At 40.1% G+C, this 23,902-nt stretch overlaps 2 long non-coding RNA genes across 3 annotated transcripts; one reads left to right on the top strand and one right to left on the bottom strand.

The window, feature by feature from the left end:
- Positions 1-631: 631 nt before the first annotated feature.
- On the top strand, positions 632-1,294 carry Gm36517. Of its 2 annotated transcripts, none has more exons than XR_380315.2 (3): positions 632-682; positions 767-811; positions 1,069-1,294. It is a non-coding gene; the product is annotated as a predicted gene, 36517 (long non-coding RNA). The 2 variants fall into 2 exon arrangements; XR_380316.2 differs by having other exon boundaries at positions 1,064-1,294.
- An 18,049-nt stretch (positions 1,295-19,343) lies between these two features.
- Positions 19,344-23,495, bottom strand: Gm36460. The gene is made up of 3 exons (XR_871653.2): positions 23,212-23,495; positions 20,273-20,427; positions 19,344-19,783 (listed from the first exon to the last, which is right to left on the bottom strand). It is a non-coding gene; the product is annotated as a predicted gene, 36460 (long non-coding RNA).
- Between the last annotated feature and the right edge of the window lie 407 nt (positions 23,496-23,902).

Genomic DNA, 23,902 nt, shown 5'->3' with positions numbered 1-23,902 from the left:
AAAGGTAAACACAGACAAAAATATTAAAAGTCAAAAATGATAAACCTCATAAATAAGGGTGATATTTGCACTTTTGTGCTCTGTGTTGAACATTGAAAATTCAAAGCAGACTGTTTACTGTATAGGCCACTAAAGTACAGAATATATGTGCCAAAGGACAGCCCTATATTCTCAACAGGATGATATCCTTCATATTGATTGCTGGAGATGACTTGGATGAAAAGGCTGGGGGTTGAGAGTATCAAAGAGTGGAATAGTAGTGGCCATGGTTTTTATAACAACAGTTACTAAAGGTTAAAATATTTAAGAAGTAAATGAAAATGTTCAGTTGTCTGAAAAGTCAAGATTGAGACCCATAAGACAGAAGGGAAACAAAGAACTCTCTCTGGAGATGCTGGGCTTTCTCCCAGCCTACCTCTTATGTTGAATGAAGGACCCTGTGAGCTCATCCTGAGGATTCTCACGGTGGGTGAGAGGCAGGAACACAACTCCCCCCTGCGTGAGAGTGGTCAAGTGTGTCAATTCAGTACTAGCTTGTAAAGCAGTGAATAAAATCATTTAAGATGTGTTATTACTGAGAGAATTAATACAAGCCCACACAGGAAAGGTGCTGCAGTTTTGCAATGGCAAAGTTTAATTGCAAATGCTCATTTCTAGCTAAACACCAGGTGAAGACTGATCAGTAAGAATATCTCAGTGAGAGTATCTCGGGTAAATAGGATCTGCCAAGAACTAGCATTATCTTAATTAGACCTTTCTGTTCTAGATCCTGGTCCCTACAAACTGCAGATGAGATTGGAATTCAGATACAGTAAGTGATTGGATTCAGCGAACTCATAAGAGAATAAGACGTAATAGTTGCAGGGGCAGTGTATCTGTGTGTTTGTGTATATTTTGGGACCCAAAAGGTAATGTGACATAGCTATATTCCTTTTGTGTAGTTTGGTCTCCATGGAAAGTTAACTTACTTTTTTCTCCTCCCTCCCTCCCTCCCTCCCTCCCTCCCTCCCTCCCTCCCTCCCTTCCTTCCTTCCTTCCTTCCTTCCTTCCTTCCTTCCGTGAGATAAGGTCTCTGAGAACCCAAGATGACCCTGAGTGAGCTCCTGATCCTCCTGCGTCTGGCTCCTCAGAGCTGGGATTACGAGTCCGTGGCAGCACACTTGGTTTTATTCATGCTGAGGTGGAACCCAGTGCTATGTACTGGCTGACTATTCTACCTAACACAGGCACACCCTCGTGAATTTATGGTTTGACTTAAGTACCAGAAAAGAGTCAGAAGTTACACTACTGTATTTCCAGCCCAAGGAGACAGAAACGGAAGCATAGAGAGTATAGATCCCTTCCAATTTATACGGTGAGATCTTGTCAAGAGGATGAGGAGGACCGAAAGACACAAAAACAAAATAAAATATTCAGAATCAGTTATTAACAGAGCTTTAGAGCTATTTTATTATTTAATGTGCGGCTGTACATCACGTGAGTGCCTGGTGTTTGTGGGGCTCTGGAAAAGGCATTAGATCCCTTGAACTAGAGTTACAAATGGTTGTGAGCCTCCATGTGGATGGATGCTGGTAACCAAACCTAAGTCCTCTGCAAGAGCAAAAAGTGCTCGTGACCTTGGAGCCAACTCTCCAGCCTCTTATGGAAATATTTTAGGACATCAAATGCCAATTCTGAGGCCTGCCTTTCACCACGAGAATGAGACCAACTCAGACCTTCAAAGGCTCACATGTGAGTGTCTGATCCATTGAGGTCTTGTTTTCTATTTTTCTACCTTATCATCGTCTTTCACTATGTCTTTTCTTTCATGTTACAATTGATCAGGTTTTAGCTTAGTAAACACTTCAGTGAGAAATCAAGAATACTTTGTTCGACTGTTGAGTGTTTCCAAGCTCTTGGTTAAAAATTTAACCATCTTTTAGCTGCTCCCACTGGTGGCAACTATTGTTCTACATGGTGGATTAAGTGACTTCAGTTTCCTAGTGTCTGGTGTTTGGAATAGCAATCAATCATTCTTTTCAAATACAGCTTAGATATTTGGCCATACAACCACCTCACAAGAATAATTATTGGACAAAATGTGTTTTTCAATCTGCTAATAAAAATGTTCAGATTAAAAAAAAAATCTGTCCCACAAAACAGCATATCCTTCAGGCTGTACAGCTAGTTGTACGTTGTGAAATAAAGACAGGGTGAATACTGGAGACAAAAACGTGTCTACCTATTGAGTGTACTTAGTGTTAGTGGGCGGCCAAACTCCAGGGAGAAACAGATTCGGAGGGCATGGGATTAATTTTATCTGGAACCTGATATGTTCTGCATTCCTGTGAGATACCAAAGTATTTTTCCAGGAGACGGTACTGACCCAAAGGCCATTGTTTACAGTGACAAATGTTTCTCAAGCATCAAGCAAGGAAACAACAAAAAAGGTCTTTTGGGTCTAACAATTTACGTGTTGTTGGTGACCAAGGTGAGACTGCCCGGAGCAGCAGACAGATGAGATTTCAGTGGGTGGAAGGGTGAGCTGGGCATGTTTAAACAGAGCATGCATGAGATTCCTTCTACAAGTTTGGCTGTGAGCACCAGGAAAGAGATAACCAAGTTGGTGCTTGGTGGAGACAGAGGTGAAAGAGGTTACTTATTATTTTCCTTTGTGTTCCAACTGCTCAGAGTGGAGCTCAGTTAAACCTGGCTGTAAAGGGCTCAGAGAGAAGAACTGGAAAGTATCACAAAATCAGACAGAGGAGCTTTGAGTCTGGAAGCTCAGCAAGATCACAGACTGGAGGTATCAAGTCTGGCTCGTTCTGGGCAGTTGAGATAACCAATATTTCAGCAGGTGCGGTAGTTGGCCTGTGGGTGACCTGAGGAATTGCAAATGGCCAAGGACAGTCAGGGGCCCCACTGTGGGAGCTGTCCCACCGCTGTCAGGATAGTATCTGCACCTGACTTCCTAACCACCTGGGGTAGCAATACCAAGGAAGCTTGGCCTTCATATGATTTCTGTAAGAGAGAAAAAGAAGAAGAAAGAGAAACAAAGAAAAATCCATCTACCATGTTTCCATATTAAAGCGCAAACCAATTTTTATATTGGAGGTTGCCTTATAGAGAATAGGGCTTGAAAAGAGCTAACTCCAAATTAGATTATAACTTCAGAAAAAAGAATCACATGAAAAATGCTTGGTTATTTTTCATGTTGAATTTCCCCAGCACTCAGGAGACAGGGACCACAGATTCTCCTGCATTTGGGGCCCTTTGGTCTATCTACACAGTGAGTTCAAGAGCAGTTAGAGCTACACAGTACGACTTTGTTCACAAAAACAACAATCTGTGATTATCTACAATAGACAAAGCAGGGGCTAGGGACGGAGCTCAGTTAGTAAAGTGCTTACCTACCACCACGTACCAAAGTCCTGGACTCAATCCCAGTGCCACACAAACTAGGGTGACAGAAACCTACAGTGGCTGTGCCTGTCTATGATCCTAGTGTTCTGGAGATAGAAGCTGGGGAATCAGGAATTCAAGGTCATCCTGTTATATATTACCTAGTTCAAGGCCAGCCTGGGATATGGCAGACACATGTAACAAAATAAAAATGAGAGAAAGAATGCACCATGCACGGGCACTAAAAACAACGTGGGCTGTATAGCTTCTTAATGGCATTTTTTCATATTAATGGGATTCATTAATTCATTAGACATTTTCATATACACATACAGTGTGCACTGATCTAATACAAAGTCCCCCTTAACCAAATTGACAGCAATTTCCCATATGAACATCACCAAAACACTGAGAACAGAATACCATAAGCAAAGCTGATAACAGTTGATGGAAACAGAGGCTAAAGTCACAGCTCTGTGAAAGAGGGCTCCCCAAACATACAGTGTCCTCTGGGTACCACAGGAAAGAAAAGGGGTGTGGGGGCTGTCTGGTCTCAAAAGCAAGTGTTTCTTTAACTTACTAAATATATTAAAATTCATTGTAATAAGGTCTTGGGAAGAGCAGTTGAGGATAAACAAAATGACATACACATCCATGGAAAATAAAACACTAAGAAAAACAATGTCACTACAGTGGTTAAAATACCTGGATGTTGGTCCATGACTGATTGCGGAAAAACTTGGGCTTCCCCACCTAAAGTCTAAAGCACAGTTGATACGACTTTTAGTTTTAGAGGGAGTTTTGGGGGTTGTTTGGGGTTTTTTGTTTTTGTTTGTCTCTTACATTGACTCATTTTTTTAGCCCATGGACTTCAGCCAATTTAATACAATTTAATCAGTATATTTCTTGGTAGAGTTCAAAAAGATATAAGCACATGATAAATTTATCCTATAGTGCTCACCTACTCAGAATCAAGTACTCCATTCAATGAAAGCAATCAATAGTTTACCTTTCCATAAAGTTACATTGTTACTCTTGGTGGGTGGGATGGTTACTCTTGTTTTGTCTCTCCTCCCCTCCCCTCCCTTCCCCTCCCCTCCCCTCTCCTTTCCTCTCTCCTCTTCCCTCCCCTTCTCTTCTCTTCTCTTCTCTTCTCTTCTCTTCTCTTCTCTTCTCTTCTCTTCTCTTCTCTTCTCTTCTCTTCTCTTCTCTTTTCTTTTCCTCTCTTTTCTTTTCTTTTTTTAAAATATTTTTATTAGGTATTTTCCTCATTTACATTTCCAATGCTATCCCAAAAGTCCCCCATACCCTCCCCTCCCCACTCCCCTACCCACCCACTCCCCCTTTTTGGCCCTGGCGTTCCCCTGTACTGGGGCATATAAAGTTTGCAAGTCCAAAGGGCCTCTCTTTCCAGTGATGGCTGACTAGGCCATCTTTTGATACATATGCAGCTAGAGTCAAGAGCTCCGGGGTACTGGTTAGTTCATAATGTTGTTCCACCTATAGGGTTGCAGATCCCTTTAGCTCCTTGGCTACTTTCTCTAGCTCCTCCATTGGGAGCCCTGTGATCCATCCGATAGCTGACTGTGAGCATCCACTTCTGTGTTTGCTAGGCCCCGGCATAGTCTCACAAGATTCAGCTATATCTGGGTCCTTTCAGCAAAATATTGCTAGTGTGTGCAATGGTGTCAGCCTTTGGAAGCTGATTATGGGATGGATCCCCGCATATGGCAGTCTCTAGATGGTCCATCTTTTCCTTACAGCTCCAAACTTTGTCTCTGTAACTCCTTCCATGGGTGTTTTGTTCCCAATTCTAAGAAGGGGCAAAGTATCCACACTTTGGTCTTCGTTCTTCTTGAGTTTCATGCGTTTAGCAAATTGTATCTTATATCTTGGGTATCCTAAGTTTCTGGGCTAATATCCACTTATCAGTGAGTACATATTGTGTGAGTTCCTTTGTGATTGGGTTACCTCACTCAGGATGATGCCCTCCAGGTCCATCCATTTGCCTAGGAGTTTCATAAATTCATTCTTTTTAATAGCTGAGTATTTTTTTCCACTGAGATTAAAGGCATGTGCCACCACCGCCCAGAGGAAAAATCATTTTCATTTCCTTATACTAAAGAAGTAGAAATTGGATTTACAAAAATTTTCTCAAATAAGCAGATGTACATACCAGGACACAGGAGGTAGAGGCAGGCAGATCTGTATGAATCCCACAAAGATGCAAAATAGACACCATAAGTACTGTAAGGTTAAAAAAAATTGCCCTGGCTTAACATTATGAAACAAAGAACCTCCAAATATATATATTTGAAGCTTGTTTCATGCAAGCCATTTACTTCTGGGCCTGGGGCCTGCCTCTAAGGATGGTTTGTTTCCACTTAAGAATGGTTTAGGGAGCCGGTAGAGGTGGCGCAGGCCTTTAATCCCAGCACTCAGGAGGCAGAGGCAGGCAGATTTCTGAGTTCGAGGCCAGCCTGGTCTACAAAGTGAGTTCCAGGACAGCCAGGGCTATACAGAGAAACCATGTCTTGAAAAACCAAAAGAAAAAAAAATTAACTCTTTATTTGCAAGTGGTTATCAATTGGACATAGCTTCTGGGTTAGGGATGTGGGCTCTTGTTCACCTCTCATTTTAGTCCTAGGACCCTGAGAGGGTCCTGTGCATGTGCCAAGTTCTCTGTGACTGTGTATGTGTGTTGGTCCTAGTTGATATAGAAGGCTTGATTACCTTGGTGTTCTCCATCCCCATTGACTCTTAATACTCTTCCTGCCTCCTCTTCCACAGGGTTCCCTGAGCCCTGATAGGAGGGATTTGATGGAGATATCCCATTTACGGCTGAGTGTTCCAAGGTCTCTCACTCTCTCCATATTTATCTGGCTGTGAATCTCTGCATTTGTTCCCATCTTCTGAAGAAGGAAACATCTCTGGTGATGACTGAGTAAAACACTGATCAAGGAGTATAACAAAATGTCTTTAGGAGTCGATTGATTGCTACATTCCTTGAGCATAACAGTAGTATTTGTTTTTACCCTAGGTCACTGGCCTATTTAGTTTCAGGTTCTTAGTCACCCAAGAAGTATAGGGAATGGATTCTGTCTCGTGGAGTAGGCCTTAAGTCAATCAAATATTGGTTGGTTATTCCTACAAGCTTTGTGCCTGTATTGCACCACCATGTATTACAGGTGGGTCACTTTTGTAGAACTGAAGGGTTCATAGCTGGGTTGGTGTTGACCTTCATCTTTGGTAGTGTGAAGAGTATCTCCCAGTATCATGAACATTAGTCCACAGAGATGAAGGCTCTAGGTAGGCATTAGCTCAACATCTTTGTGTTCAAATGTGTTGTGTAAGTGCTGCTGTTTTCATTAATAGGGTCTTGTTTGAAGTTTGTGAAGAACAATACATATACTCTTGGAAATACCTTGGTTGTTTGGGGGTTCCCATGAGACCCTTTTGGCCAGTAACCTGATTAGACATAACCCATTCCCAATACTCAGGGTTTTTTTTGTTTTTTGTTTTTTGGTTTTTTTTTTTTGGTGATGAGAAATGTCCAATTAGAGCTCTGTCTTCCGGTTTTTTGTTTTGTTTTGTTTCCGCTATTTTACTTAGGTCACCTTCATATTTGTAGACATTACAGGAAGTATCTACTGCATTTGGTTTCCATATGGCCCCTCAAACTGCCTTTAGTTTTAGCTATCTATCCCTCTCTTCATTTCCTCCCTCACTGAACTCTTCCCTCACCTCCCTTTATTTGAACCACTTATTCCAGTCCCCATCCGTATCCATCCATACTATATATTCTATTTCCCTTTCCTAGGGAGTCCATTTGTCTTCCCTAGTCCTTTCCTCTACACCTAACCTCTGTGGTTCTGGTAGCTGTAACTACTTAAACCCGACTTAGCAGCTAGCATCCATACATAAGTGAACACATACCATATCTGTACTTCTGGGCCTGAGTCATCTCACTTGAGATGATTGGTTTTTTTTCCTGGCTCCATCAATTTACCTGCAAATTTTAAGATTTCATTATTTTAATGGCTGGGTAATAGTCCAGTGTGTAAATGTACTCCATTTTCTTTATCAATTCATCTGCTGAGAGACTTTGTTTAGAGTTTCTGGATAGTAGTAACAGAGCAGCAATGAACATGGTTGAGCAAGAGTCTCTGTAATCCGAGGTAGAGTCCTTTGGGTGTATGCGCAAGAGTGATAAATCTCTAGGTAGATCTATTGCCATCTTCTGAGATATAGCCACACTGGCTTCCATACTGGATGTACAAGTTTGCACTCCCAGCAGCAGTGGGTGAGTGTTCCCCTAACTCCACATCCTCACCCCCATGAGCTGTCACTCATTTTATCTTGGCCATCTTACTGACATAAGATAACATCTCAGAGTAGTTTTGATTTGCATTTCCCCCATGCCTCAAGATGTTGAATGTTTCTTTATCCATTTGAGTTTTCTCTACTGAAAATTGTGTGTTTAGATCTGTACTACATTTTTAGATTTAATTATTTATTTTCTTGATGTACAGATTTTTGTGTTCTTTATAAATTTTGGATATTAGCCTTTTATCAAAACTATTACCAGTTTCTATTCTATCGGTTCAACATATGTGGTTTTATGTGGAGGTCCTTGATCCATTTGAAGTTGAATTTTATGCAAGGTGATAAGGATCTATTTGCATTCTTCTTCAAGCAGTCATTCAACTTGACAAGCACCATTTGTTGAAGATGCTATCTTTTTTTTTTCTAGTGTGCATTGCGCTCTCTCTCTCTCCTTTTTATCAACATTCATATGTCTGTAAGTATATGGACTTATGTTTGAGTCTTCAATTTGATTGCATGGATCAATATGTCTGTTTTGTGCTAAAATTATGCCATTTTTATAACTGTAATCTGTAGTACAAATTAAGGTTAGAGATAGTGATACCTACAGTAGCTCCTTTATTATAGGATGATTCTGCCTGGAGTTTTTGTATTTCCATATGAACCTGAAATCATTCTTTCAACTTCTATGAAGAATTGTGTTGGAATTTGCTTGGGGATTACACTAAATCTGTAAATTGTTTTTGGTAAGATGGTCATTTTTTGCTGTATTAATCCTAGTGATCCATGAACATTGGAGATCTTTCCATCTTTTGAGATCTTCTTCATTTTCTTACTTCGGTGTCCTAAAGTATTTATTATACAAGTCTTTCATTTGCTTCGTTAGAGAAACCTTAAGATATGTTGCATTATTTGAGGCTATTGTAAAAGGTCTTGTTTCACTGATTTCTGTATTTGAAAATAGGAGGGCTACTGATTTTTCTGTGTTAATTTTATATCCAGCTACTAAGTTTATATATATATACACATATATATATAATGATATGATCATGTGACTTTTGTTTTTGACTCTGATTATATAGTGGGTTATATTTACTGATTTATATATATTCAATAATGTCTGAATCTCTGTCATGAAGCATGCTTGATTATATATATATAATCTACAAATAAAGATATTATTTGACCTCTTCTTTTAACCCCTTGTAGCTTCCTTTGTAACCCCTTGATCTCCTTCAGTTGACTTATTCTTTTAGCTTAGATTTCAAGTACTATATTGACTAGGTAGGGCAGAAGTGGGCAAAGTTGTCTTGTTTCTGATTTTCATGGAAATGCTTTGAACTTCTTTCCATTTAAATTGGCTATGGGCTTGCTGTAAATTGCCTTTATTATGTTGAGCTATGCTTCTTGTTCTTACCTCTTCTGGAGTTTTATCATAAAGGGATGTTGAATATTTGTCAAAAGCCTTTTCTGTATCTAATGATATGATCATGTGACTTTTGTTTTTGACTCTGATTTTATAGTGGGTTATATTTACTGATTTACATATACTCAATAATTTCTGAATCTCTGTCATGAAGCATACTTGATCATGGTGGATAATAGTTTTGATATGTTCTTTGATTTGAAATATTTAATTCACAAAGAAAATTTGTAATTATTTTATTGAGAATTTTTGAATCTGATTTATAAAGGAATTGGTCATTAGTTGTCTTTCTTTGTTAAGTGTTTATGTGGTTAAGATTTCAGGGCAACTGTGGCCTCATAAAAAAGAATTGGGCAATGTTTCTACTATTTCTATTTTTTCAAATGATTTGAGAATTGTCGGTATTATCTCTTTGAAAGTCTAGTAGAATTCAATTGTAAAATCATCTGGTCCTAGGATTATCATGTTTTAGTAACTACTTCTATATTACTAGGGGTTATAGGTCTGTTTAAATTACTTATCTGATCTTGATTTAACTTTTGTAAATTGTATATATCGATTTCTCTTAGACTTTCCAATTTGATAAAGTAGAGGTGTTGTAATTTGAATATAATTGTCCCCTATAAACCCATGGGGAGTTGCTCTAGTAGGAGGTGTGTTCTTGTTGGAGTAGGTGTGGCCTTGCTGGAGAAAATGTGTCACTGTGAGGGTAAGCTTTGATGTCTCATATGCTCAACCTACACCCAGTAGGGCACACAGTCTCCTGCTGCCTTCAGATCAAGATGTAGAACTCTTAGCTTCTTCTCCAGCACCATGTCTGTCTTCATGCTCCCTACCATGATGATAATAGACTAAAACTCTGAATATCTAAGCCAGCCCCAATTAAATGTTTGATTTGATAAGAGTTCCTGTAGTCGTGGTGTCTTTTCACAGTAATAAAACCCAAACTAAGATAACAAGTTTTTCTTTTTGTTTTGTTTTGTTTTTTGGGTTTCTTTTTTGTTTTTTGTTTTTGTTTGTTTGTTTGTTTTTGTTGTGTTTTGTTTTGTTTTGTTTTGTTTTGTTTTGTTTTGTTTTGAGACAGGGTTTCTCTGTATAGCCCTGGCTGTCCTGGAACTCACTTTGTAGACCAGGCTGGCCTCGAACTCAGAAATCTGCCTGCCTTTGCCTCCCGAGTGCTGGGATTAAAGGCATGCGTCACCACGCCCGGCAAGAACAAGTTTTTAAATTACAGCCTTATGATTATGTGAATTCCTTCACTGTCTGTTGTTAGGTCCCCTGTTTGACTTTTCATTTTAATAATTGGATTTTCTCTTATCAATCTTATTGATTTCTTCAAAGAACCCAACTCTTTGTTTCATTGATTCTTTTAATTGTTTTGTTCTTTGTTTGTTTGTATATTATTGATTTCAGATCTGAGTTTGATTATTTCTTGTAGTCTATTCCTATAGGATTTTTTCTTTTTGTCTTAGAACTTTCAGTAGTACTGTTAAGTTACTCTTAGGAGATTTCCCCAGTGCTTTATTGTAGGCACTTAGTGCTATGAACTTGTCTCTTAGAACTACCTTCATTATGCCCCATAATCTTGGGTATGTTATACTTTTACTTTTATTCATTTCTTTTAAACTTTTTAAATTTGTTCCTAGTTTTGATCTTGAGCAATTTTTCAATTTTCATTCAGTAAACAGTTATTTGGTTTCCATGAGTTTGTAAGCTTTCTGTTGTTTTTGTTATTGCTGATATCCTACTTTAATCTATGGTGGTCAGATAGGATGTGGGGTGTTATTTTTACTGTCTTATATCTGTTGAGATTTGCTTTGTGCCAAGTATGTGGTCAATTATGGACAAATTCCATGAGCTGCTGAGAAGAATGCATATTCTGTGTTTTAGTGAAATGTTCTGAAAATATCTATTAGGTCCATCAGTTAGTTCTATCATTTCTGTTATTTCTTGTTATTCTGTGTTATTGTTTAGATGACCTGTTTATTAGCAAGACGTGGGTTCAGCATACGTGGTTTTATGGGGAGGTCCTTGATCCATTTGAAGTTGAATTTTATGCAAGGTGATAAGTATGGATTTATTTGCATTCTTCTTCAAGCAGTCATTCAACTCGACAAGCACTATTTGTTGAAGATGGTATCTTTTTTTCTAGTGTGTATTGCTTTTTTTTTAATCGACAATCATATGTCTGTAGGTGTATGGACTTATGTTTGAGTCTTCAATTTGATTGCATGGATCAGTCTGATCCCATGGAGCTGGAATTATACATGAACAGTATCTGTGTTCCAGGATGAGTCTTGGAAACAGAACTGAGGTCCTCTGGAAGAACAACAGCAAGCACTCTTAAGTGCTGAGCTAGGTCTGCAGCAAGATGTTTACATTAGAATACCTGTGCCCTGGGTGGTGCTATTGCTTAGTGGAAGTACTGGAAAACAGAACCTTTGTCACCAATGATGTGAAAAGCTTTACCGATAGAACTCTATACAGTGAGGGCTTTTTTTTCCCTACGACCAACCATCCCATATCTCAGGCTGGCCTTGAACTTGAACTTACTCTGAAGCTAATGGTTACCTTGAACTTCTCTCTAATCCTTCGGTCTGTGACTTCCAAGGTGCTTCGATTATGGGTGGGTACTACCACACCTTGTTTATCAGTAGCAACTACTTCCTCTCCTTGTTCTCCATTTCTTCCTCCTTTTTTAAAGAAACAATGTAGCCCCGGATGGCCTGGAACTTGCTATGACCTTGCTATGTATCCCAGGCTGGCTTCCATCTCCTAATTCTCCTGCCCCAGCCTCCCTGGGTTTAAATTACAGGTATGCACTTCTCTGTGAGTTCTTGGTTTTGCCCATAAAAGCCACTCCAGAAAAGCTGGGTGTGGTGACATAGGACTGTAATTCCAGCACTCAACAGCAGGGTGAGATGGGAGGACCATGGGACCATGTGTCTTAGGCATGTGTTTCATCATGGGGGAAACATACACACACACACACACACACACACACACACATACATACACGGGAGAGACAGAGACATAGAGACAGAAAGAGACAGAGAGACAGAAAGAGAGAGACAGAGATGGGGTATAGAAAGAGAGGGAGAGAGAAAAACAGAGACAGAGAGAGGGGAAGAGAGACAGAAAGAGAGAGGGGGAGACAGAATCTGATGATCTATTGCCTGTGTAACGTAGTTGAACCAATAAAATGGAGGGTGTGGTGACAAGAGGGTTTTCTGTGCTTTTGGAGCTGACACTCGGGTCCTGCAGGGAATCTAGTCGGTTTATCTTCATTTTCTTTTCACCTCGATACACAGTGACCTGCCCTGTGTTGAGAAATCAACCAGTTACCCCTAAGCAGCCTCAGATGTCAAAATCTCTCACGCCTCATTTTAGAAACAAGTTAAGCAAGTTACAAAAAACCGAGAAGCCTCTGTCCTCTGTGGACCGGGCACGCAATGGGAGAGTGAGAGTGAAAATAATTGCTCATCTGAAGTCAATCAAGTCGGCTGGATCACCAAAGAAGCCATCTTTCAAGAGTAGAAGCACATAAGCTTGCCTTTTTTCTCCTTTTCTGCCCTTCCTGATGAGATTTATATCAGCAAAACGTTTTGGCACCGTCTCCCCCGTTTCACCAGCAGTTTTATCTCTCGTTTTTCATCTTCTCACTTTTCCCCTAGACTCAGCTCAGAAGTAGCTCCCAAGTCCAACCACGCAAGGCTTCCTTTTGCACTGTGTATGGGCCAGGTGGGTTCTTAGGAAATTCTTTCTTATTTGAATTAACTTTTGAAACACATGAAGATACCAAGTATACTTTCTTTGTAGGTTTGTTTCCAGAAACTTTGATAGATTTATTTCAAAATTAATTTACCTTTATTTTATGTGCATTGTTTTGCCTGCATGTATGTCTAATGAATGTCGGCTCTTGGAGATACAGATAATTGTGAGCTGCCCTGTGGGTGCTGGAATTTGAACCTGGGATTTGAACTGCGTGACTCTGGAAGAGCAGAAAGTGCCCCTTAACTGCTTGCTGAGCCATCTCTCCAGCATCCCCTTTTCACCACGCCCCTGCTTTTTTTTTTTTTTTTTCTTTTTTTAAACACTCTGTAACCTGCATTGAACTAGAACTATGTCACCTCGGCTGGTCTCGAACTCATGACTATCAGCCTCAGCTGCAGCCTCCCACACAGATATGAGTCATCACAGAGGCAAAGCACTGCTACTTTCAGAAGTCATTGGCACAGTATCTTTACTATAGGAATTGTTGATTTATCTCAGCTTTTTGTTTCCTGGAAGCTGGTGTGACTCAAACCTTTCTAAGCAACAATCTTAGAAAGTTGAAGGGAACTGAAATTGTACTTGCAAGAATAAATAAGGATATTTATTATAAATACTTCCAAAAGTGGTCGACTGCGTTATAAACCTTCCTGTAGATAATAAAACCTATTCTGAACATAAAGTAACCCTCCTGAGGTTATTCTATTGCTAAGGATTGATGCTCATGCCAGGCAGCTTATGCCAGCAAGTCATATCTCCAGCTTTTTATATTGTGGGAGTTTGTTTTGTTTATTTTTGTTTTGTTTTTTGTTTTGTTTTTGTTTTTAAAATTGGAAACAGGGACTCACTAAGTTGCCTAGGCTGCCTTTGACCTTGGGTGTCTGTGGTGATAGGCATACTAAAGCACACTAGAAAACAGGTATGGTGGCTCACACTGGTAATATTCTCACCTCTGAATCTGAGGCAGGAAGATTGTTTAAGGCCAACTTGGGAAAAATACCTAACTTAATAGTTCTAACCTATCTTATATATGGAAACTTTGTTAATAATTGTCTTCATTTTTTTTCTTTCTTGTGAAAAAACTCCCTGACCAAGCCAGGCGTGGTGGCGCACGCCTTTAATCCCAGCACTTGGGAAGCAGAGGCAGGCGGATTTCTGAGTTCGAGGCCAGCCTAGTCTACAAAGTGAGTTCCAGGACAGCCAGGGCTACACAGAGAAACCCTGTCTCGGAAAAAAAAAGGGGGGGGGGGGCTGATGAGATGACTCAGTGGGTAAGAGCACCCGACTGCTCTTCCAAAGGTCCAGAGTTCAAATCCCAGCAACGATATGGTGGCTCACAACCATCCGTAACGCCCTCTTCTGGTGTGTCTTAAGACAGCTACAGTGCACTCACATATAATAAATAAATCTTAAAAAAAAAAAAAAACTCCCTGACCAAAAGGAAGATAAGGACGAAAGTGGTTTATTTATTTCATTTACAGTTGTAATCTGTCTTCTAGGGACATCAGGGCAGAAACTCAAGGCAGGAACCTGAAAGCGGGAACTGACGCAGAGGCCACGGAGGAGCACTGGCTATTCTTTGTGGCTTGTTCAACCTGCTTTCTTATATAACTCAGGACCACTTGGCCAGCATGGCCCCACACAGAGTGAGCTGGGCCCTTGCACATCCATCATCCATCAAGAAAGTGCCTCATAGGCCAAATCTGGTAGGGGAATTTGCTCTATTGAGTACTCCTCTTTCCAGATAAATATAGTTTATGTCAGGTTGACATAAAACTAGCCAGGACAATAATATATATTTTTAAAGTTGGTGGGAAAACATCATCATTATCATCATCAACAACAATGAAGAAAAGAGCCCAAGCAGGGAAAATCAGCTTTATAGATAAAGATTGTTAAGTAAAGGATACAGCATATGACTTTCTAATCCCCTTTCTCTCTTCTTTTCCTTTATTTTTCTTTCTTTCCTTTCTTTCTTTCTTTCTTTCCTTTCTTTCTTTCTTTTCCTTCCTTCCTTCCTTCCTTCCTTCCTTTCTTTCTTTCTTTCTTTCTTTCTTTCTTTCTTTCTTTCTATCCCTCTTTACTTTTTGATTAGACAGGGTCTTACTCTGTAGCCCCAACAGCCCTGAAACTCATCATGCAGACCAGGCTGGATTTACTTACAAAAATCTACTTGTTCCTGCTTTCGAGTGCTGAGATTCAAGGACTGTGCCACTACACTGGTCTTGGGAAATCGCATGCAGATGCTCTGGGAAATAGAGAGGTAGCCCAGTGGTTAAGAACAAATACTATTCTTTCTAGAGGACCTGGGTTCAGTTCCCAGTACCCACACCATGAGTACTGAACCCACCTGAAACTCCAACCCCTCTGGTCTCCTAGGACGTAGGATATCTGTGCTTACCTGTACAGATGCACATACATGTACACAGATGAAATTAAAACAAATCTAAAAAGAATCTGAAGTATCAGGAGAGTCTAAATATGGAAGATTAGATGATTTTTTAAAACAAATTATAGTTAATTTTCTTAGGTGGAATAATGGCATAAAATTATACTTTAAATAGGTATCTTTCTCAGAGAAACGTATGGAGGGCCTGAGAATAACTACATTTGTTGACTACTTCCCTAGCCTTTATGCAGCCCTGAACTACATCTCCAGCCCCACATAAAACGAGGCAAAGTGACTCAGATATGTAATCTCAGCTGGTAGGAGGTAGACAGTTCTTCTGCAAAATTACAAATAAGAATTTCAAGTCGTCTTGGATACATAGTGACTTTAAAATTAGTCTGAGAGACCCCAACTAAAAAAAAAAAAAGAAGAAAGAAAAGAAAAAGAAAAAGAAAAAGAAAAAGAAAAAGAAAAATGTTCCTGTATGGTGATAACTGAATGGCAGTGAGTTTGTTTTCAATATGGTCTACAAAGAGAATTCCAGGTAAGCCAGGACTACATAATGTAATCCTGTCTCAAGACAAATTTTATGAAAGAAGGGGGAGGGGGAAGAGAGAGAGACAGGAGAGAGAGAGAGAGAGAATCAACAAGGAAAGAGTTAAAGATACCAGATTAAACATAAATAACAAAGGCTATGGTAAATTAAGAAAGGCCCAATGATTGTTAGTGAAGATTTACTTTGTGAATTTCTTATAGTTTTGGAAATTTCTACCAAAAAAAAAGTTATTTTAAAAAACACTAGCTTTTTTTTTTTTTTTTTTTTTTCGGTCAGTCTCACATCAGAACAGAGCAGGAAACAAACCGTAGTTTTCCTCGGGTAGAAGAGACAGTTAAAAAGTCCTAATCCTTCCTCCATTCCTGGGAAAGCTCCTGAGTGTAGACTGAAGGCCATTGGGTCTGCTTCAAGGCCATCACCTGACAGCGCAGGTTCTCTCTGTAGCTGTGTGGGCTTTGTGCAGGCTGCTCCTGTCAGTCTCGGCTTTGTTACACAGTTGCCACTATAATCATCTGTGCAGACTCTGTCTACTCCCGTGGTAGGGCTCTTCTTCTTACATATCTCTCGTACTTCAGGCTTTCTTGTTCTGGGAATCTTCATTGGTGTCATAGGCACAATGTTTCACCAAAGGGTTAATGAGCATATCTCTACCTCCATGTAAAAAACTGTTGTTGAAAAGAAAACAGGCCCAGGGTAGGAGAACATGCTTATAATCCCTGTACTGAACAGGCTGAGGCAGGAGGATCATTAAGTACTGAGTTGTAGGCAGCCTGACATACATAGAGATACCCTGTCTCAATCAAAAGGAGAGCAGAAGAATGATATTGAATTAATTGTTGAATAATAAAGAAAAAGAATTCAGTGTAAGCCTCACTGCTTTTGTTTTTCCAGAGACAAGATCTCATGTGTCCTAGGTTGGCCTTGTTCTTGTTCTATAGCTGAAGGTGACCTTGAAATTTTTTTTTTTTAAATCTTTCTGGTTTTTCCAGACAGGATTTCTCAGTGTAGCTCTGGCTGTCCTGGAACTCACTTTGTAGACCAGGCTGACCTCGAACTCAGAAATCCGACTGCCTCTGCCTCCGGAGTGGTGGGATTAAAGGCGTGCGCCACCACGCCCAGCTTTGAATTTCTTTTCTAAGAGTCCAACACCGGGTTTTATAAGTACTAGGCAAGCACTCTGTGATGGTTTGCATATGCTCTGCCCAGGGAGTGGCGTGACTAGAGGGTGTGGCCCTGTTGGAGTAGTTGTGTCACTGTGGGTGTGGGCTTTAAGACCCTCATCCTAGCTGCCTGAAAGTCTGTATTCTGCTAGCAGTCTTCAGATAAAGATGTAGAACTCTCACCTCCTCTTGTACCATGCCTGCCTGGATGCTGCCATGCTCCCACCTTGATGATAATTGACTGAACCTCTGAACCTGTAACCCAGCCCCAATTAAATGTTGTCCCTATAAGAGTTGTCTTGGTCATGGTGTTTGTTCACAGTAGTAAAACCTTAAGACACACTCTATCACCCGGACCACATCCACAGTCCCTCAATGGGTGCTTTGTCTATTTTTCTTTCCAAAGGAGCAAGGTTAACAAAGAATGAAAATTTCAAAATCCTACAATAAGGAACTAGGCCTGATTGATCCAGGCATGGCTAGACACTCCTGTAATCATCACACTTGGGAGGCAGAGGTAACTGGATTTATATGAGTTCTAGTCTAAATAGTTCTAGGCCAGGCACAACTACATGCCTTGTATAGAAGAAATATGGTTGAATTCCAAATCTCTGTCTAATGGGAAGGCCTTTGAATGTTGAAAGTAAAGCTGATCCAACAATGTTCATACCCAAACCAGAAATATCTAAAAAAATTCAAGATTTATTATTTTATATTTGATTATATATATGTATATGTGTATGTGTATATGGCTACATACTTGAGTACAGGTGGATATGGAGGCCACAAGAGGGTTTTGAATCTCCTAGAGCTGGAGTTACAGGTAGGTGTGGGCTACAGATGCTGGGAACTGAACTCGGGTCTTGTGTTCAAGAGTAGCCCATGCTCTTAACCTTTGAGCCATCTCTACAGTCCCAGCCCCACGTTTTAAAACGTGGGTCAGAGAGAAACAAAGTTAATTTTATATTTTCTTTTGAGATAGGCTGTCTTATATATAGCCTAAGTTGTCCCCAAATGGTCTATTTAGCTGATATATGGTCTTGATCCTTTTTCCTTCACCCTTAAAGAGGTAGGATCACAGACATGTGCAACCTTGACTGTTTATGATGAGTCTAAGGATGAATCTTAAGTATTTGTGCATAAAAGGCAAGCACTCTATCAACTGAGTAGAACTCCCACCATAACAAAAATCAAAACACTAACTGGGCAGTGGTGGTACCTCCTTTAATCCCAGCTATTGCTAAATTTAGTTTTTAAAGGTTTAAAGCTGTATGTAGAGGCTTCTACCTGTAAATTCTAGCACTCAAGAGTCTGAGGCAGGATGATTGTGATGAGTCTGAGGCCAGCCTGGGCTCAGTGATAAATCCCAGGCTAGTCTGAACTATACTGTGAGATCAGTGTTCAAAACTCTGACTCTAATTCTTAAAATTTATACTTAACACTTCTTACAATCTTGAAGAGAAAATAATGTTGTTTAGTATATGTTACACGCAATAGCAAATTGTGGACTAAATTAAATGTATTCCCCATAGAAGAGGCCTTACATAATTACGGTAGCAATGCCTGAGAAGTCCTGCCATCACCAGCCTGTATGTTGGAATAGGGATACAACACAGAGGCAGAGTGAATAACATGTACTCTGGGGTCCATTCCCAGCACCAGCCAAGAAAATCACACAAGGAAAACTTTAACTAAAAGCTGAAGGGTATAGATTTGCATATAAAGGTATCTCTAATGCTTTTGACAATATAGCAAATGTATGGGCTCCAAATGTAGCTCATTTCGTCGAGTGCTTGCTTAGCACTTGGGAAGTCCTGAGTTTGATTCTTAGCACTGTCATAGAGGTTCAAGTTTGTGATCTCTGCACTCCAGAAGGAAAAACAGAGATGGTTACAAATTTGAGACCAGTTTGATCAACATAGCCAGTTCTGGGCCAATCAAGACTACAAGTGTAATCCTGTCTCAAAATAAAACAACAACAGCAAAACCTGCAGGACACCCAGGAAAGAACACTCTGTATTTAGCCACCATCTTTCCTCACCCTTCTTGCTGCGGTGAGGTGGAGTCTTGTTATATAACCCAAGTTTTCCTTGAGTTCTCAGCCATGCAGCTGCCTTACTTTAGGACTGATGGGTTTTCATGCATGGGTCACTATGACCAGCTTCCCCTGTAATTTTCTTTGTTTGTTTATTTGGTTTCGTTTTGTGTCTTGATGCTGGATTAAAGGGTTTTTGTTCCTGTTCAATTTTAAGGATTCTTTAAAAAAATTCTGTAATAAATTTTCATTTTTCTTACATTTTTGCAAGCTATTATTTAGACTAAGAGGTACAGCTTAGCTGTAAAGAAGCCCTTTGCCTGGCATGTATAGATTCCATCCCCAGAAAGGCAAAAATATAAAAAAATAGACAGACCTCAAGCAGGGCACAGGCCCCACGATGAAGACTCCTTGTGCTTATTAGAAGGAGTAATTCAGGAGTATGGAAACTCAACAACTTGATCTTCACACTGATAGTTTGTCGTGTTGAAATCTATCTTGTCCTTTAATTACAGCTCTCTGTGTGAAGCAGCTAAGTAGGCAGAAAATAAAAAGGAACTGCTGAGTGAAGGTGAATTAGAGAGCTCTGAAACGTTCCCAGTCTTCCCACAGAAAAATTTGGGGAGACCATGACAGGTATGATGTCATATCCTTCTGAACCCATAACTGCCTCAAGGACGGAGGCTTCCTCCTGTGTTCAGTCAGAGAAGGCCAGCCACATGAAGAATCCTTGAGATGCCTGCAAAACCCATAAGTGAAGCAGTCAACTTTCAACTAGCTAAAGAGTATTCCTGTCATTTTATACACGTTGTCAGGATAATGCACAAACACTGCACTGTCATTTACAATAAGGGCAAGTGGGGGGAATAAAATATCACCCAATGAAAGAAAAATTGCAGTATGAAATTGTCACTGTGTGGAAAGTTATACAGCTATTTCACATGAGGTAAATTTTCTGGGCAGGATAACTTACTCCTGTAACTATAGTGCTTGGGAAGTAGAGTCAGAAAGACCGTGAGTTTTTGTACAGTCTGGGCTATGTAATGCAACCCTGTTTCCAAAGGATAGCAAAAATAGCTGGGGATGTAGGTTGTCCCCACAGCTACCAGCTTCAAAAATTCCTAGGTTCATACATTAAAAAAGAAAAAAATTCCCAGAGAGATTAAACAAATTTGTGTTTGACATTATGGACATGGAAAACTGTGAGAAGAAAAAGGTTCTGGCCCACCTCTAACCAGAGTAAAACCCAGGTGAGCGATGAAAATTCCATGTTCTATGCTCTCCGTAGCAGTCAATAGTTGAAAATCCAGATCCAAACATCCGGGCAGCTTTGCACTGACATCCACTGATGCTTACGGTGTCTTCGGGTTTGGGAGGGAGATGCTAAAAGTAACAAGAAAGGACAAATTTTGTTTAAGTCTCCCTTTTAGTATCGTGAGTCAAAAACACATGACCTAAATGAGGCCACAATTCCTTCAGTCACCCATTCTTGCTTGGAACAAGGCTTCACCACATTGGGCGTCTGGCTCTTACAAACACTTCTCAAAAGGGGGCTAATTTATGTTGTCCGCGTTTTGGAAATCCCCCAGAAGCCCTGGGATTTTTGGAACTCCTGAAGATTTGCATGCTTTCTAACTCTTGCCAACACACCCAGCTTTATAGTAAGTAATGCTGCCTTTAACTTAGCCACTTCACAAAGGCCGTGAGGCATCTAATAGCATAGTCATTCACAAATATTTTAATGAAAACTGAGACACTCGTTGCATGCTGGGATGGATCGTAAGGTTACATTTGCCACACCACTAACTGTAAGTTTAATAAAGGTGTTAGGTGAATTGAAGTTAATGGAATGTTAATTTTCTTTGCCCTATGATGTAGGCAAAACTGGTAATCCAACAAGGCAGGAACTCTGCCACTGAGCTAACCTGGCCGTGAACATTCCCCTTTAAGGCTTTACTTCCCAAACAGACATGCTGCTGGCATGAGCAGAACGTCTACAGATGCCTCTGTCTCAACAGCTGTGCAACTCCCCTTTCCCCCTTTCTATCAGAATGTATCTTTCCTTCCTTCCTTCCTTCCTAAAAGATGTTTTATTTTGTTTTGTTTTGTTTTGTTTTTGAGATAGGTTCTCTTTAGTATTTGCTGTCCTAGAGCTTGCTATATAGACCGGGTTGGCATTGAACTCACAGAGATCCATCTTCCTCTGCCTCCCAAGTGCTGGGATTAAAAACACTTTCCAGTACCTATGACAACTAGTTCTTTCAACTTTAGTATAATTTCATGTGGACAGATTCCTACTCTGAAAACTCCTTTAATTCAGTTACTTGTAACATATAAGTTCCATAGTTTATACTTTGAGATGGCCTACCATATAACCTCAGCTGGCTTTGAACTCCTAATCCTGTTGCCTATAGCTCCCAAACTGGGACTCTGGGTGTGTGTCTCCAAGCCCAGTTTATATTACAGCTTCCTTAGCTCTTCTCACCCATAATAGCTTATTATCAGGGAGAATCATCAGGTTAGAGTTTGAGCTTGCTCTAACGCTGACTGAAATCACTGGTCACGTGCCAAGCAGTACCCTCGTTCCCACATTTGCTACGTTTGGAGTTTTAGATAATGATCACCTGCATCTCTCATCCTCTTTAATTAGGAAATACTTCAAGTCCCCCAGACAAGTGAGAACCTGAGGAAAGATAAAAATTCAACACGTTTCTGATGGATCTCAGTGGAATGCTTTAATTACAAAGGTGAAACATCTGCTGGATTACCCAAAGCTACTTTTGAGATATTTCACTTGGCACTTGTTTTTAAAAGGCAAATACACGTAGGGGTGAGATGTGGGTTGTCAAGGTATTTACATGAAGGGTGTTTGAGTCCACAGATGAACCACAAGAATTGAATCAAAAATGGTTCTAAAATATGATCAAGAAGAAGAAAGGAAAGAACTTGATTTAAAATAAAAAATTCATGTTTAACCCATTTTAACCTCAATTGTTGATTCAAGGTGGGAAACCAGTTACAGAACTCTAACTCCAGGATGTCAGGCATGGAGGTACAAGTTTGTGAAAGACCTGAGGCAGGAGGATGGCGAGCTGAAGGCCAGCCTGAGCTACAAGGTCAAAGTCTGTCTCAAAAACAAAACACACACACACACATACATATATGTACAAATACACACACAAACACACATATACACAAACACACATACACATACATACACAAACACACATACAAACATACACAAATATACAGACAAACATACACATATTCACACACACAAACATACACATAAACACACACAAACACACACACAAAGACAATAAACGTCAGCAACAATCAGTGTGTGATGAAAGTATTATGTTTTTCTACACTGTCACGGACCAGCAAAGCTTCAAGCAGCTAGATAAAAGCAGACTAAAACAACAGACCAAAAGCTTTTAACTCAAAGGGATGATAAGCCCAGCTGTGCTATAGTTTATCATATATGCTGGTTTTATTTTTAAACTATCAAGTAAACATTATAAATTATGAATTCTACAGAAAATATCAGGGGCCCCTTGGTCATCAGGTTTTGGTTTTTGTTGCTGTTGTTTTGGTTTGGTTGCCTTAGACTTTATAATCCTCCTGCCTCTACCTCCAGAGTCCTGAAATTACAGGCATGCTTGCACCATGCCTGGCTTCTGCTACAGTGCTGACATATACTGAATTATTCATGTTAGACTGCCAGATGTAGTTACACTTAAATTACAAATTATTTTAGTTTTACTAAAATATGGTTTTCTTTTTTTTTAAAGACATAGACTCCACATAGTCCTGGTTGTCCCGGAGCTCACTATGTAGACCAGGCTACCCCTTAACTCCCAGAGGTCCGCCTGCCCCTGCCTCCGAAATGCTGAGATTAAAGGTGTATTCCATCATTCTCAGCCTCACTAAAATATGAAAATCATTAATGTAGGATGGCTTTCCCGAGACTGATTGACTGATTGATTGATTTTGTTTGTTCTTGAGGCAAATCCTTCATATATTCAGTGTTGTTTTCGAACTCACTGTGCAGTTCAGGATGATCTTAAACTTCTGATTGTCCTGCCTCCACCTCCCTCCTCCTGGGGTTTCAGGCATGTTCCACCATGCTTACTTTTCTATTGGGTTTTGAAAGAGTCTTGTTACCTGGCCCCAGCTGGGCTGGTACTCACTAGGCTCCCAGGTTGGCCTTGAGCTTGCCTTTGCCTCCTGCCTCTGCCTCTCAAGTCCTACAGTCACAGTCTCGTCACTGCCCCAGGTATATAAGCACTTCTAGTTCTCTTGATAGTGAGGCGCTCTATGAGACGGAGAACCACTCCAGTGAGGTTTCATTCTAGTGGCTGTGAGTTGGAGGCAAAATCGTGAGCTTGAGCCACAGCTGTGTTAGAAACATCAGAGTTTTGCTAGGTTCTGGACATTCAGACTCTGGAACTCTGGCTAGATGTGACACCCGTGACACTCTTAGATCTGTTCAAGGAATGCTGATAGTTTATCCTCTAGTTCTAAGGGACTTCCAGTTAAGCTCAGTAAGAGTCATGTTCTAAGTTTGTGACTAACAATGGTGTACTTTTATTTTTTTATATTTATGCATTTGTGTGTACATGTGTGAGAATTCCTCCCACTGCACCTTTATTGTGATGAAGAGATAATACAGGGCAGGGGTTACTACTCCCCATCTACCATGCAAATCCTGGGGATTTGATTGGCAGGTTGTTAGGTTGGCAAGCTGGCACCATTACCTGGCAAACCATCTAATCATCTAATCAGGCTAGGGTCTTTTTTCTTTTCTTTTCTTGTTTATAGAGTTGTGTGTGTGTGTATACAATTTATGATATGC

Source organism: Mus musculus, chromosome 10, assembly GCF_000001635.26.
Source record: "Mus musculus strain C57BL/6J chromosome 10, GRCm38.p6 C57BL/6J".
In the NCBI taxonomy this organism is placed as follows: domain Eukaryota; kingdom Metazoa; phylum Chordata; class Mammalia; order Rodentia; family Muridae; genus Mus; species Mus musculus.
Note: the sequence above shows the minus strand (reverse complement) of the source record. Positions and strands in the feature narration are given on the sequence as shown.